The following is a 14,667-nucleotide window of genomic DNA, read 5'->3' on the forward strand; positions in this document are numbered from 1 at the left end:
CCTAGTCTTTCTCCTGCTCCTCAACAGGCCTGGGTCTGTATTTCAGGTCTCAGAGCCCCTACCTGGATCCCTGGGTGGCTGTGAGGCTCTTTCCATCCAGAGGGTGGATTCATCAGGGGGGCCTCCCAGCTGCTCTCCTTAACTTGGCAAACTCACCCCACGTGCTTCATCCTCTTCCCTGCTTCTTTTTCACCATGGCAGTTTCTTTTCAATATCTGATGTCACAGACTTATTATTTTGTTTTCCTTTTCCCCCATCACCATGGTTAGAATGTCAGCACCGTGAGATAGCTATTCAGGTTCAGATGTCTTTTGTTCTCCTTTGTAGAACGAGCTCCAACAAGAGTGCTCAATACGTGCTTGTCAATTTACAGGCAGGGTATATACAGAGAATCTTGGGGCTCCTTAGAATGTCTGGGCATCACAGGCAGAGTCACCTTACAGGTGACAATTACTACTTTTCCTGCTTCCTTCTTGGGACAGTGTTAATGGGTCTGGTATGTGCCCTCATGCCCCCAGAGATGGTTCCCCTCCCTGCTTCCACCCTTGGGCAGTCTCTGAATTTCTGAAACTAACTGGGACTTTGCAGCTCTGTGTCACCAGATAGAACCAGCTCTGTGTTACCTTTTAAGTGCTTCACAGCTGAAAACTTCCAAGAGCTTCCAGTTACCACCTGCTGGGTGCTTGTTGCTGTGTCTGATCCCAAGGACCCCCAGGCAGCCTCTGGTATGTTCAGATGCAACCCTGGAGGAGCCAGCCTGCCCATTCTGAGCAGGGAACTCGCCGCATCGTGCAAAGTTGAGATCACAAAGACAGCGTGGGTCACATCCTGCCTGGCTCCAGATTTCATGCCACCATTTATTTTCTATGCCTGGTGTGAAAAAGCAAGACATGTGCCATATGCCCGCTTATTTCCGAAGAGTCTGGGATCCTGCACATACTGGTGGTGTTCGCACACACAGGGAGGTGTAATCATTGCCAGCACACGGAGCTCCGTGTCTGTGCACCAGGAGGCTCCAAGATCCTTCCCAGCCACATCCAGCACATCTGGTGTTGAAAGTGCCATAATTCTAGACACAGAACATATGTCCTCAGAGCAGACAGGGCACTAAATTAATTCTAAATGCCAGTCATAAGTTTCTTGCCAAAATGTTCCTTCACTGTATAAATAGCTTCTGTGTTGCACATTCCTTACAACAGGCTTGATGGAAGCCCAGATAACCTGATTTCACCTTTATTATTTTATAGTGTTGAACATTCTTCAAAATAGCATCATCTCCATAAAGTGAAATTGTGGGAAAAACGATTAAATGCCAAGCAAAGGGACATTAGCTGGCACTCCTATGTCACTTGCTGGATCCTGGAGCAGAGAGAGTATGGAAGTGATCGAGCCATTACAACCCCATGAGGAGGGGCCCACATAGGAAAAGAAACTGCCCCTTCTGACCCCCAAGTGCATGGAGATTGTTTCCACATGGGGCTTACAGAGAAGGCACCAATGTGAGGTTTTATGAACAGATGACACTGAACCCCTGGGAATGATCACAAACTCACAAATACATCTCAAACCACAGCTGCTTCCTAGAGCCATGCGGGCCTGACATTGATATGATGGGTACAGCATTTGCTTTTGCAGAGGGCACCAGGCTGATGGGGCTGAAAGAATGGCCCTCATGGCCTCGCTGCATGGCCCTGGGGTGGGGTGGGGGTGGAAAGACTTACCTGGCAGTCGCATGGGAGGATAAAGGGGATACTTTGATCTCTCATTGGTTTCATTGAACTGTGCAGAGCTCAGGTGAACACAAGGGGTGCTCCTTAATGGAGGTTCCATCTGTGACCCTAAACTCCTCTTGCCACTGCCTTGATATCTTGGGCCATGAAGGCTTCCTGTCTGGTGGCTGGGCTGGGTTAGTAACAGCTCCCAGGTGTGTTGTGATTCTGCTTCTCCGGGGATGTTCTCTGAGCTTTGCAGGTGTAAAGACTCTATGGGGTGAGAATTACCACTGCCCCCCCCTTTTTTTTTATTAAATCATAACTGTATACATTGATATGATCATGGGGCATCATACACTCGCTTCATAGACAATTTGACACATTTTCATCACAATGGTTAACATAGCCTTCCTGGCATTATCTCAGTTACTGTGCCAAAACATTTACATTCTACATTTACCAAGTTTCGCAAATACCCCTGTAAGATGCACCACAGGTGTGATCCCACCGATCCCCCTCCCTCTACCCACCATCCCCCTCCCTCCCCTCCCTTTTGCACTTCCCCCTATTGTTAGGTTGTAACTGGGTTATAGCTTTCATGTGAGAGCCATAAATTAGTTTCATAGTAGGGCTGAGTACATTGGGTACTTTTTCTTCCATTCTTGAGGTACTTTACTAAGAAGAATATGTTCCAGCTCCATCCATGTAAACATGAAAGAGGTAAAGTCTCCATCTTTCTTTAAGGATGCATAATATTCCGTGGTGTACATGTACCACAATTTATTAATCCATTCATGGATCGATGGGCACTTGGGCTTTTTCCATGACTTAGCAATTATGAATTGGGCTGCAATAAACATTCTGGTACAAATATCTTTCTTATGTTGTGATTTTTGGTCTTCTGGGTATATGCCCAGCAGAGGAATTACAGGATTGAATGGCAGATCTATTTTTAGATCTCTGAGTGTTCTCCATATATCTTTCCAAAAGGAATGTATTAATTTGCATTCCCACCAGCAGTGCAAAAGTGTTCCCTTTTCTCCACATCCACGCCAACATCTCTGGTCTTGAGATTTTGTGATATAGGCTAGTCTCACGGGAGTTAGATGATATCTCAAAGTAGTTTTGATTTGCATTTCTCTGATGACTAAAGATGATGAGCATTTTTTCATATGTCTGAAGGCCGTGCACCTGTCTTCTTCAGAGAAGTTTCTCTTCAAATCCCTTGACCAGCCTGCAATGGGATCCCTTGTTTTTTTCTTGCTGATGTGTTTGAGTTCTCTGTGGATTCTGGTTATTAAACCTTTGTCAGAGACATACCCTGCAAATATCTTCTCCCATTCTGAGGGCTGTTTGCTTGCTTTACTTACTGTGTTCTTGGCTGTGCAGAAGCTTTTTAGTTTGATCAAGTCCCAGTAGTGTATTTTTGAAGCTGCTTCAATTGCCTGGGGGGTTCTCCTCATAAAATACTCACCCAGAACAATTTCTTCAAGGGTTTTCCCTGCATTCTCCTCTAGTATTTTTATAGTTTCATGTCTTAAGTTTAAATCTTTAATCCAATGAGAGTCTATCTTAGTTAATGGTGAAAGGTGTGGGTCCAGTTTCAGTCTTCTGCAGGTTGCCAGCCAGTTCATCCAGCACCATTTGTTAAATAGGGAATCGTTTCCCCACTGAATGTTTTTAATTGGCTTGTCAAAGATCAAATAGAGTTAAGTAGCTGGATTCATCTCTTTGTTCTCTATTTTGTTCCAGATATCTACTTCTCTGTTTTTGTGCCAATACCATGCTGTTTTGATCACTATTGATTTGTAGTAAAGTCTGAGGTCTGGTAGTGTGATTTCTCCTGTTTTGTTTTTATTTCTGAGTAATGTCTTGGCTATTCGAGGTTTTTTCTGATTCCATATAAAACGAAGTATTGTTTTTTCAAGATCTTTAAAATATGACAGTGGAGCTTTAATAGGGAGTGCGTTGAAATTATATATTGCTTTGGGTAGTATGGACATTTTGATAATGTTGATTCTTCCCAGCCATGAGCATGGTATGTTTTTCCATTTGTTAACATTTTCAGCTATTTCTTTTCTTAGAATTTCATAGTTCTCTTTATAGAGATCTTTCATGTCTTTTGTTAGGTAAATTCCCAAATATTTCATCTTCTTTGGCACTACTGTGAATGGGATAGAGTCCTTAACTGCTTTTTCAACTTGACTGTTGTTGGTGTATATAAAGGCTACGGAATTATGGATGTTGATTTTGTAACCTGAGATGCTGCTGTATTCCTTGATCACTTCTAGGAGTTTTGTAGTAGAGTCCCTAGTGTTTTCCAGATACACAATCATATCATCTGCGAAGAGCGAAAGTTTGATCTCTTCTGACCCTATATGGATACCCTTGATCACCTTTTCTTCCCTAATTGCTGTGGCTAAAACTTCCATTACACTGTGGAAAAGCAATGGAGACAATGGGCAGCCTTGTCTGGTTCCTGATCTGAGTGGAAATCATTCCAATTTAATTCCATTCAATATGATATTGGCTGTGGGTTTGCTGTAGATGGCCTCTATCAGTTTAAGAAAAGTCCCTTCTAGACCAATTTTCTTGAGTGTTCTGATCATGAAGGGATACTGGATATTATCATAAGCTTTTTCTGCATCAATTGAGAGAATCATGTGGTCTTTGTTTTTTAATTTGTTTATGTGCTGAGTTACATTTATAGATTTACGTATATTGAACCAGCCTTGAGACCCTGGGATAAAACCAACTTGGTCATGAGGTATGATTTGTTTGATGTGTTGCTGGATTCTGTTTGTTAGGATCTTGTTGAATATTTTTGCATCTATATTCATTAGTGATATTGGTCTATAATTTTCTTTTCTTGTTGGGTCTTTTCCTGGTTTGGGGATCAGGGTGATGTTTGCTTCATAGAACGTGTTGGGTAGTCTTCCTTCTTTTTCTACCTTTTGGAACAGGTTGAGTAATATAGGTACTAATTCCTCTTGAAAGGTTTGGTAGAATTCTGACGTGAAACCATCTGGTGGGCTTTTCTTTTTAGGGAGGTTTTGTATAGTTTATGCTATTTCTGAACTTGATGTGGCTCTGTTCAACATTTCCACTTGATTCTGGCGAAGTCTTGGAAGGTGGCGTGCTTCCAAGTATTGGTCAATTTCCTTCAGATTTTCATATTTCTGAGAATAAAGTTTCTTGTAATATTCATTAAGGATTTTTTTGATTTCTGACGAGTCTGTTGTTATTTCGTCTTTGTTGTTTCTGATTGATGATATTAGAGAGTTTACTCTTTTTTTTTCTGATTAGGTTGGCCAGAGGTTTATCTATTTTATTGACCTTTTCAAAAAACCAGCTTTTTGATTTATTGATCTGTTGTATTATTCTTTTGTTTTCAATTTCATTTAATTCTGCTCTAATTTTGGTTATTTCTTTTCTTCTACTGGGTTTGGGGTTGGAATGTTCTTCCTGTTCCAGTTGCCTGAGATGTCCCATTAAGTTGTTAACTTCCTCTCTTTCCATTCTCTTGAGGAAGGCTTGCAGTGCTATAAATTTCCCTCTTAGAACTGCCTTTGCGGTGTCCCAGAGGTTCTGATAGTTTGTGTCTTCATTGTCATTTTGTTCCAAAAAATTGGCGATTTCTTTCTTAATCTCATCTCTGACCCAGCTATCATTAAGCATAAGGTTATTTAACTTCCATGTTTTTGTATGAGTATGCGGATTCCTGTTGTTACTCAATTCAAGTTTTATTCCATGATGGTCCGAGAAGATGCATGGAATAATTTCTATTCCTTTAAATTTACTGAGGTTAGACTTGTGACCTAAAATGTGGTCAATTTTGGAGTAAGTTCCATGGGCTGATGAGAAGTATGTGTATTCAGTTTTGTTGGGATGAAATGTTCTGTAGATGTTTGCTAAATCTAAATATTGGATGGTTAGGTTTAAATCTAAGATTTCTTTGCTCAGCTTCTTGCTGGAGGATCGATCCAACACTGCCAAAGGAGTGTTGAAATCTCTGACGATTATGGAGCTGGAGGAAATCAAGTTACTCATGTCTGTTAGAGTTTCTCTTATAAATTGAGGTGCATTCTGGTTGGGTGCATAGATATTAATAATTGAGATCTCATTATATTGATATGATGATACCCTTAACAAATATGAAGCGACCATTCTTGTCCTTCCTTACTTTTGATGGTTTAAAGCCTACTGTATCTGCAAATAAAATTGCAACACCTGCTTTTTTCTGATTACCATTTGCCTGAAATATGGATGACCATCCTTTCACCCTGAGTCTGTATTTGTCTTTTAAGTTAAGACGTGACTCTTGTATGCAACAAATATCTGGCTTGAGTTTTTGTATCCAGTCAGTTAACATATGCCTCTTTAGAGAACAGTTTAAGCCATTCACATTAATGGAGAGTATTGATAAGTCTGGTGGAATTTGGGGTATCAAGTTTTTCAAAGGTCCAGTGGACATTTTTAATCCTTTTGCCAGTGTGGAAGTTGGAGTTTGATCCAAAGTTTCTGAGTGAGTTTACTTTTGTGGTATAGGATTGGGTTGGTCATTGTGGAGGATAGGTCTGAGAATATCCTGAAGAGCTGGTTTACTTATGGCAAATTTTTTCAACATATGAATTTCATTGAATTATGTAATTTCTCCATCATAAATGAAACTCAGTTTAGCTGGATACAAGATCCTGGGTTGAAAGTTATTTTGCTTTAGGAGATTAAAAGTTGATGACCACCCTCTTCTGGCTTGAAAAGTTTCAGCAGAGAGATCTGCAGTTACTCTAATATTCTTTCCTTTGTACGTAATAGTTTTCTTTCGCCGGGCTGCTATGAGAATCTTCTCTTTCATGTTAACTTTAGTGAAGCTAATTATGATATGCCTGGGGGATGACTTATTGGGGTTGAATCGTGCTGGGGTTCTGAAGCTGTCTGCTATCTGGATTTCAGATTCTCTAGGCATGTCTGGAACATTTTCTTTCATAATTTCATGCAGAAGGGCCTCTGTGCCCTTCGAGGCCACTTCATCATTCTCCGAAATCCCAATTATTCATATATTGCTTTTCTTCAAATTATCTGAGAGTTCTCTGAATGTGTGATCCATTTTTGCTCTCCATTTCTCTTCCTCTTTGAGAGATTGGGAGTGTTCGAAGACTTTATCTTCAATGTCAGAAATCCTTTCTTCTGCTTGCTCCATTCTGTTGCTGAGGGATTCTACTGTATTTTTCATATCTTTGAGGGCTGTAAATTCTTGCTTCAGTGTGTCTAAGTCTTTGGTGGTTTTGTCTTTAAATTTGTTAAATTCTTGAGACAACTTTTGAATTTCTCCTCGAATTCCTATTTCCATTTTATTAATCTTGTCTGCAATCCAAATTCTGAATTCGATTTCTGACATCTCAACCAGTTGTTTATGAATGGGATCTTCAATCACATCTGCCGTATCTTTTCTTGGGGGGGTTGATCTATTCTGGTTATTCATGTTACCAGAGTTTTTCCGCTGGGGCTTTATTCCACCCCATGGTTATTTTACTCCCTTTGATTTTTCCCCTGGGGCTTTATTGAGGGCCCGTACAGTGTTGTGGCCTGAGAAACTGGGGCCCTGTCTTGTGTGGTGGGGCTAGGTGGTTCTGTCTTGTTTTCAGCTGGTTTCTGTTCGATCCTATTGTAACGTTTACTCTGGCTTGAAGTCTCAGCTGTGTGGAAAAACCAGCAATTAAGTCACCCCGCCCGCCCACCTCTGGCACAAGTTGGAAAAGGAAAATCAAACCTTCCTACAACCGCATACCCAGGGCACTGCCTGAGAAGTCCTCAGTCTATTAGTTCAGTTCAAAAGGTCCAAATCGATTGTCTCAATCGGCACCTGTCTCGGGTGGGGGAGTTCAAGAGGTCTCTGGGAACTGGATCACAGGGGTCTGGTGACTCCTCTGATATGGCTTACTCCAGTGCTGCATGGAGTCAGGAGGAGCCACCTAGCAAATAGATCAGTCTGGGAAGGTTGATGTCTCCTTCCCCACTTTGCCCCTCCGTCGGACCCAGTCACTGGTATCTCTGCAGATGGCTAACCCAGTTGCCTGTAGTGAACAGATACTCCAGGGGTTTGCACCTGCCTGAATTGCAAGGAAGTCTGCCAGGCCCCTGAAGTCTGCCACTATCTAGCAGGAGGAGATGGGACCTGACATCTTTGAGTGCTTGATGCAGGTGGTGGGAAGGAGGTGTTCACTCAGGCTTAGCCCTGTCCCTGATTGATGTTGCTAACAGAACAGAACAGAACAGACAACTTTGCGGGGTTCTGTCTCTGTTTCTGCTAAAATCGCCTACAGAAGACAGGCTGTTCTGAGTTCAAACGTCTTTGCTGCTGGAGGTTTGTGTCCGATTACCTCTCTGAGTCGGCCCTGCCCTGGAAGCTTCCCGGGTTTGTGAGCAATGTCAGGCAAATCCTTTGCTCACTGGTGGCCTCCTCTGGTTGCCTAGGGAGACGGGGGTGTGGCTTCAGAATATCCAGAAGTGAGCTGTTTTGCTTTTGTTTGTGTCCTTGTGATCACAGCTTGCCTCAGCGGTGTTGATGTGCGTTCTTCAACCTTCTCTCTTGGTGCGGCTCAAATCCACCAGGATACTTACTAAATTCCTGTCCCTTAACTCTCCTTCTGGATGGGAGCCTCTGTTGAAAGCTGGCTTCAGTCCTCCATCTTGTCTCTCCCCCCCAGAGCCCCCTTTTTACAGATGGGAAAACTGAGGCAAGGTGAGGCCATGTGATGCTGTTTCCCCCCTACACCCCAGGTCTCTCTTCTTCTTTGTAGAAGGCAGAAGGGGAGGGCCTCCAGAGTCCTGGCCCCTCTGCAGCTGACAGCTTCTCTTTAGGCAAGGGCCCCAGTTTTCTTAGGTGAGGCCTGCATGGGCCAAATTTTAGAACCCAAAGGTCACAAAAGAGGGTGTGCAGAAGGACAAGTGAGAGGCAGTGCCATCCTGAGGAAGAAGACCCACTCCAGGAGCTGTGAGTGATGCACAGGATCTCCCCCCATGGATTATGCTGTGGTTTAAACACGTGTGCCCCTCCAAAAGGTGACAGTGTGAAGAGGGGGGCCTTTTGGGAAGCAATTAAGGCATGAGGACACCACCCTATGAATGGACGAATGCTCTTTATAAAAAGCTTCAGAAGTGGCGCCCGTAGCTCAGTGAGTAGGAGTGTTGGCCACATACATCGAGGCTGGCAGGTTTGAACCCAGCCTGGGCCAACTAAAATCAACAATGACAGCTGCAACAACAACAACAACAAATAAAATAGCCATGTGTTGTGGTGGGCGTCTGTAGTCCCAGTTACTCGGGAGGCTAAGGCAAGAGAATCGCTTAAGCCCAAGAGTTTGAGGTTGCTGTGAGCTGTGACGTTACAGCACTCTACGGAGGGTGACATAGCGAGACTCTGTCTCAAAAAAAAAAAAAAAGCTTCAGAGATCTGCCTGGCCCTTCTGCCCTTTAGGCCACATGAGGACACAGCATTCATCCTCTCCAAAGGACACAACAACAAAGCACCACCTTGGAAACAGATGGTGACCCTCACCAGGCACTGAACCTACCACTTGGACTGGGATTTCCCAGCCTACAGAACTGTGAGAAATACATTTCTACTATTTATAAATTACCCAGTCTGAGGCATTTTGCTACAGCAGCACAAACCTACTAAGATGGTCATAGGCAGGGATGAAGACAGATTGCAACAGGAGAGAGAGGCTTGGGGTGGGGGGGACCCTGTGCATTATGTTGGAGGATGACAAGCACATTATGTGGAGATGTGACCCTTTGATTCCTTGTCCAGGAGTCCGGCTACTTCTCACATTTCATATCCATCCATCAGCCTGTAGCCATGCCTGTGTCAACATATTACCTTAAAACTTGTTTACAAGGTACCTGGCTGGGGAGAAAGTGCTTCACCATCCCCACCAGCTATACTTCCATTTGGGACAACTGCATACACCCTGAAGTTGTAAAAAGGAACATGCAGGTGTGTGTGGAAAGAATCCAAGCTTTCATCAACCAGACTGAACCTCAGAGCCCTTCTCAACACAATGCTTCAGGCCATGACTACACATGGGTCCAGATTGGCATGCGTGTCAAATTATGTCATTTCTATTTTAAGGGGTTAAGAACGCAAGTGTGTTCTTTCTAGAAGTATTTTTTTTTTCATTTTTAAGAAAAAGAACTTGCAGTGGGGGTGAGGGGACAAAGTTTAATCAAAGGAATGAATAGTGAATGGTGAAATTTTAGTGAGTAGGAGTTTGGGGATTTCTGCACCAGCTCCTCAACTCACGTTTGCCTCACTCAGAAGTATCCTATGTGAGCAATTGAGGGTGCTCTTTTTATTTTCACACTTTACTGTCTCCATTGTCACCAAAAATGTTTTTGTTGTTTATTTTCCTCACAGGGTGAACATTCTCCTCCATGAGAGGAGAATTGTTTCCATGGTAAGCTCCTCCCACGTTGTCTCCCTTTGTGCCCCCCATTCAACGCCCACAACCATTCAGGCAAAAAATAGACTCTCAATAAATGTTTATTGATTGAGTCTAAATTGCAATTTTATCCAATACCCTCAGGGAAACCAACTGGAAACTAAATTCACCCCCATATTTTGCTAAAACACGTTGATTAGCAAGAAACCAATGCTGTGTGACAGCCCAGACTAGTGAGGTGCTTTTCCCCCAAAGCCACATAAATCATGATTCAGGCAGCCCCTCATCCACTTGATGACTTGCACACTTAATGTTTGCTGTCCACTCCAGCTCTGTGGGGACAGGAACCAGCTTGTCGTCGCTGCTCGGCCTCTTAACACAGGGCCTACCACCAGGAACACACCTGGTCAGGGATTGAGAATGAGTGAGGCTGTTACTAAGCACAGCAGACTCCGGAAGCAGGATTCCTAACCAAGGATGGGCAAGAAAGCATAGACTCCTGGCAGGGGTTTGTTTCCTTGGCCAAGGTCACAGAGTGTCTGGGTGTTAGGTGTGGTGTGGTGGGGGTACTCATCGACAGGGTGATGGGAGAGCAGTGCGGAGGGATGGGGGGCATGAAGTGTTCAGTTTCTGGCTTGGGGACTGTGATGTGCTGGTGGGGCTCAGGGTTGAGTGGAACAGGACATAAGGATCTAGTTGGGGTGATGGCTAGGGACAGAAATCACACCCTTTCCCTGGAAGGGGAAGCAGAAATGATCCCAGGGCAAGTGTAAAGAGAGCAAAAGGAGGAGGTGGAATTCAGATTAGGATTCTAAGCTGCAGGGAGGGTCAGAGAAGGCAGGTGAGGAACAGCAGGGAAACCTGCAGAGGCCAGCATGACCTCCAAAGACAGGGAAGCCCAAGAGGAGCCTGGGGGACAGGGTTCTAGTGGCGGCTGAAAGACAGTTCTGCTTAAGTGGCAAAAGTGAGAGTTAGCTGACCAGTGCTTAAGAAGGGGAGAGTGGAAAGGCAAGCAATCTAGAGATTCTTTCAAGAGGTTAATCAGTAAAAGGAAGAGTTTGCAGGACCCAGAGAAGTAACCAACCTTCCTTCCTTCCTTCCTTCCTTCCTTCCTTCCTTCCTTCCTTCCTTCCTTCCTTCCTTCCTTCCTTCCTTCCTTCCCTCCCTCCTCCTTGATGTCTCTCTATCTCTATCTCTCTATCTCTCTCCCTCTCTTTTTCTTATTTGAGGGCAGAGGTTAAGAGCTAAGGTATACCACAGTGTATTTGAAGACCCCACGAAAGGAGCCACTGCAAAGGAGAGATTTTCAGCAGTGTGGAGGGGGATTGTTCACTACAGAAAGTCATTCCTCCAACACCTATTTGCTGAGCACCTACTAGGTGCCAGGCACTGTGTATGGTGCTGGAGGTATTTGGTGAACAAACCAAGGTCCCAGCTTTGTGGGATGCTTGTGGGGGAGACAGATGTCACATAGTACACTGGGGAGAGAATTGCTAAGACAAAGCAAAATGCAGAGAGTGTGGCGAGTGGGCTCCTGGGCATGTGTGCTGGGGTAGGGGAGTGTGCAGGGAGGCCTGATTTAGAAGATCAGAGCAGGCTTGGAGGAGGTCAGCCACTGACTGAGCATCTCTCAGAGGTAGCAGGAAGAGCAGAGGTCCTGAATTGATGTCCTGGGGCTTCCAGAATAAAGCACTGCAGCCTAAGTGGCTTCAACCATAGAAGTTTATTCCTTACAGTCCTGGAGGCTGGAAGGCCAAGATCCAGGGAGACAAGATCCAAGATCCTGGGTCCTCATGAGGTCATCCCTCTGTGCAGTGCTGTGTCCTAACCTCCTCTTCTCATAAAGACATCAGTCACATGAGACTAGGACCACCCTCATGACCTCATTTTGTAGTAATCACCTTTTAAAGGCTTATCTTTCAGTAAATCCGTTTCTGAGTTCCCGGAGTTTAGGCCATCAACCTGTAAATGATGTAGGGATACAGTTTGGTCCAGCACAGACCCTGGACTGGGCCAGCATCTAGCATGGGTGGAGGAACAAGGGGTGGTGACTACTAGGTGTGGACATCAGGTGCCTCTTTATCTGGAACCCTCATGAGGCTGGGGCAGTGGCCAGCCACCACTGTCCAGCCAGTCCCCCCCACCCCCCCAGACCTGCCTTTTCCTAGCTGTGTTTTGCACAGTGACATTGCTAAAACTCTACAAAAAGCAACTGCCCAGAGAGCCAAAGATTTTCTCTCATTGGTAACTTCATTCTTGGGTTGCCAAGAACAGCGCCCAGTCCCTGGGCTAAACACTCAGGCTATAATCTAATCAGCAGCTTCTGGAGTCTTGGGAAACCTAGCAAGTGGGTGATCCTGACTCATTCTTTCTCTCAGCCCTGCTGAGATCTGGTCAGAGGCCCAGAGTGTTTTCAATGACCCCCCCCGACCCCCCCCCCCCCCACAGGGAACCAGGTCACAGAAACATTAACTCACAGAGACCAGGGGCAGTTGTAGCTGACCCAACAGACTGGATGGTGACACTTGCTGGCACATGAGTAGGGAGGCAGAGCGTGGGCCCAGGAGCCCTCAGCATGGAGACCAAGGGGCTGCAGGGTGCAGGAGAGAGAGCTGTGCAAAAGGTCAAAACCACTGAAAGCCCTCATCCTTTGTGCTGAGAGCAAGCAGATTTCTGCTGGTTTCTTATTCCAACAACTTGGCCTGTCCCCTGAGCCACCAGACAGCACTGCTCCTGCAGAGGTGACACAGTCCCTGCTCTCCCTCCCATCTCTACATGTGCACATACTCCTCCCCTACCTGGTCCCTATGGGTCAAGGTGAGGGGCTACAGGTTGACTGGGAGATTGCTGGATTGTCGTTTATTATTCATTTGTGGGGATTCTTTATATATTCTGGATACAAGACATTTGCCAGATAAATGAACTGTGAATTTTTTCCCCCTGTCCATGTGACAGTAGTTTTTAAAGCATTCCACTGTGTAGCCAAGGTTGAGACCAGTAGCCTACTCCCTTCTTGTCCTGGCAAGACAAAAGTGGGGTCCAGTGTGCAGGGTTTGGTGTCAGACTATCTTGCTTTGACTTGACTTCAACACCTTCCTGCCATGTGAACTTAGGCAAGTCACTTAATGGCTCTGAATCTTCATTTTCTCTAAAATAGAGTTAATAATAGGACTATTTAAAAAGTGCTTTAATAATTAAATATGATCATAAGCAGAACTTTTATGCTTATGGTAACTGGCACCACATGTACAGATTTTATTTGCAGGATGGTATCAGGTTTTCAACTTAAAGTTGCTCATACTTATATAACGAACTGAGCTGGATTCCTTTGCTTATGGCCAACAGAAAGCCAAATTCTGAAGCACCAGGTTTTTGCATTGAGAAAGGCTTATCGTCAGGAGCCAAAACAAGGAGCCAGGAGCCAGATGCAAACCCATCTCCTGGAGTAGAGTCGTGGAGAATAAGTCAGGACAGACGGTGGGCAGTGAGGCCTGAGATAAGGGGGAGCACAGTCTGAATGCCCCCCAAGGCAAGACCTAGATCAGAGATACCAGCAGGAGCACTGTACCTGGAGCTGCAGATGAGGGCAGAGATGCTACAGGGATGAGAGGCAGCCCATAATGGGGCACTGTTACACCAGCTCCCATAGGGAGAGGGGGGAAGAACCCTACAGGGAAATTCTGGGAAATGGTACAAAGTGCCTGCCTCAGGTGATCTGGGTGTGGAGCCAAGAAGCTGGATGTCATGTCCTCCCATGGGCTTAAAAGGTTGCCTCTAGTGGAATACAGATTCCTAGGTCACTATGATCTGCCATTTCCCATGAGCCTAAAGTCAGGCTCTAATAGCCCTGGGAAATCAGGCAGGTGTGCATAGGGAGATGAGGACACAGGTCCTGTCGGAACACAGAGGGGTCCTAAAGCTTTGCCAGGGGTCCAGGATGGTTGGGCTGGAGTGAGAAGTGTTGGTAGGAGGCTGCAGGAGAGGCCAGCAGGGACCAGACCACAAAGGCCTTGATTGCAGGCTATGCTGGAGGGCTTTCTCCTATCCTTCTGGAAAACCATGAGAGTTCAATTTGCCTGTTAGGAAGCTCTTTCAGGCTACAGCATGGAGGATGAGCTGGAGGGCTAGAGGAGCAGAATACAGTTACCTGGGCAGTTGTCTTTAGCCTGTTCTCACCCACCCACTGGACTTTAGGTCTCTAGTTCTGAGCCTGGTGTGGCCTCTGGCCTTCCCCAGGATCTCTCTGGCAGCTCTGACATCCACCTCTTCCATGGGCTCTGGTTAAGCCAAGACATTTCTGGAAGCATGACTCTGGTAGATTATTTGCAAAACCGTATCCATGCTTCTTTGCAACGTGACTTTGGAGCTCTTCACATCAACAAATGGAATCTATTTCTCCACCTCCCCTCTCTGACTTGGGTTGACACATTGGGCATGCCAGAGGTGAAGCTGTGCCAGTTCTGAGTTCAGGCCCCCAAAGGTTTGGTGTACTTCCATTCTCCTGGAACTCT

Source organism: Nycticebus coucang, chromosome 12 (assembly GCF_027406575.1).
Source record: "Nycticebus coucang isolate mNycCou1 chromosome 12, mNycCou1.pri, whole genome shotgun sequence".
NCBI lineage: Eukaryota > Metazoa > Chordata > Mammalia > Primates > Lorisidae > Nycticebus > Nycticebus coucang.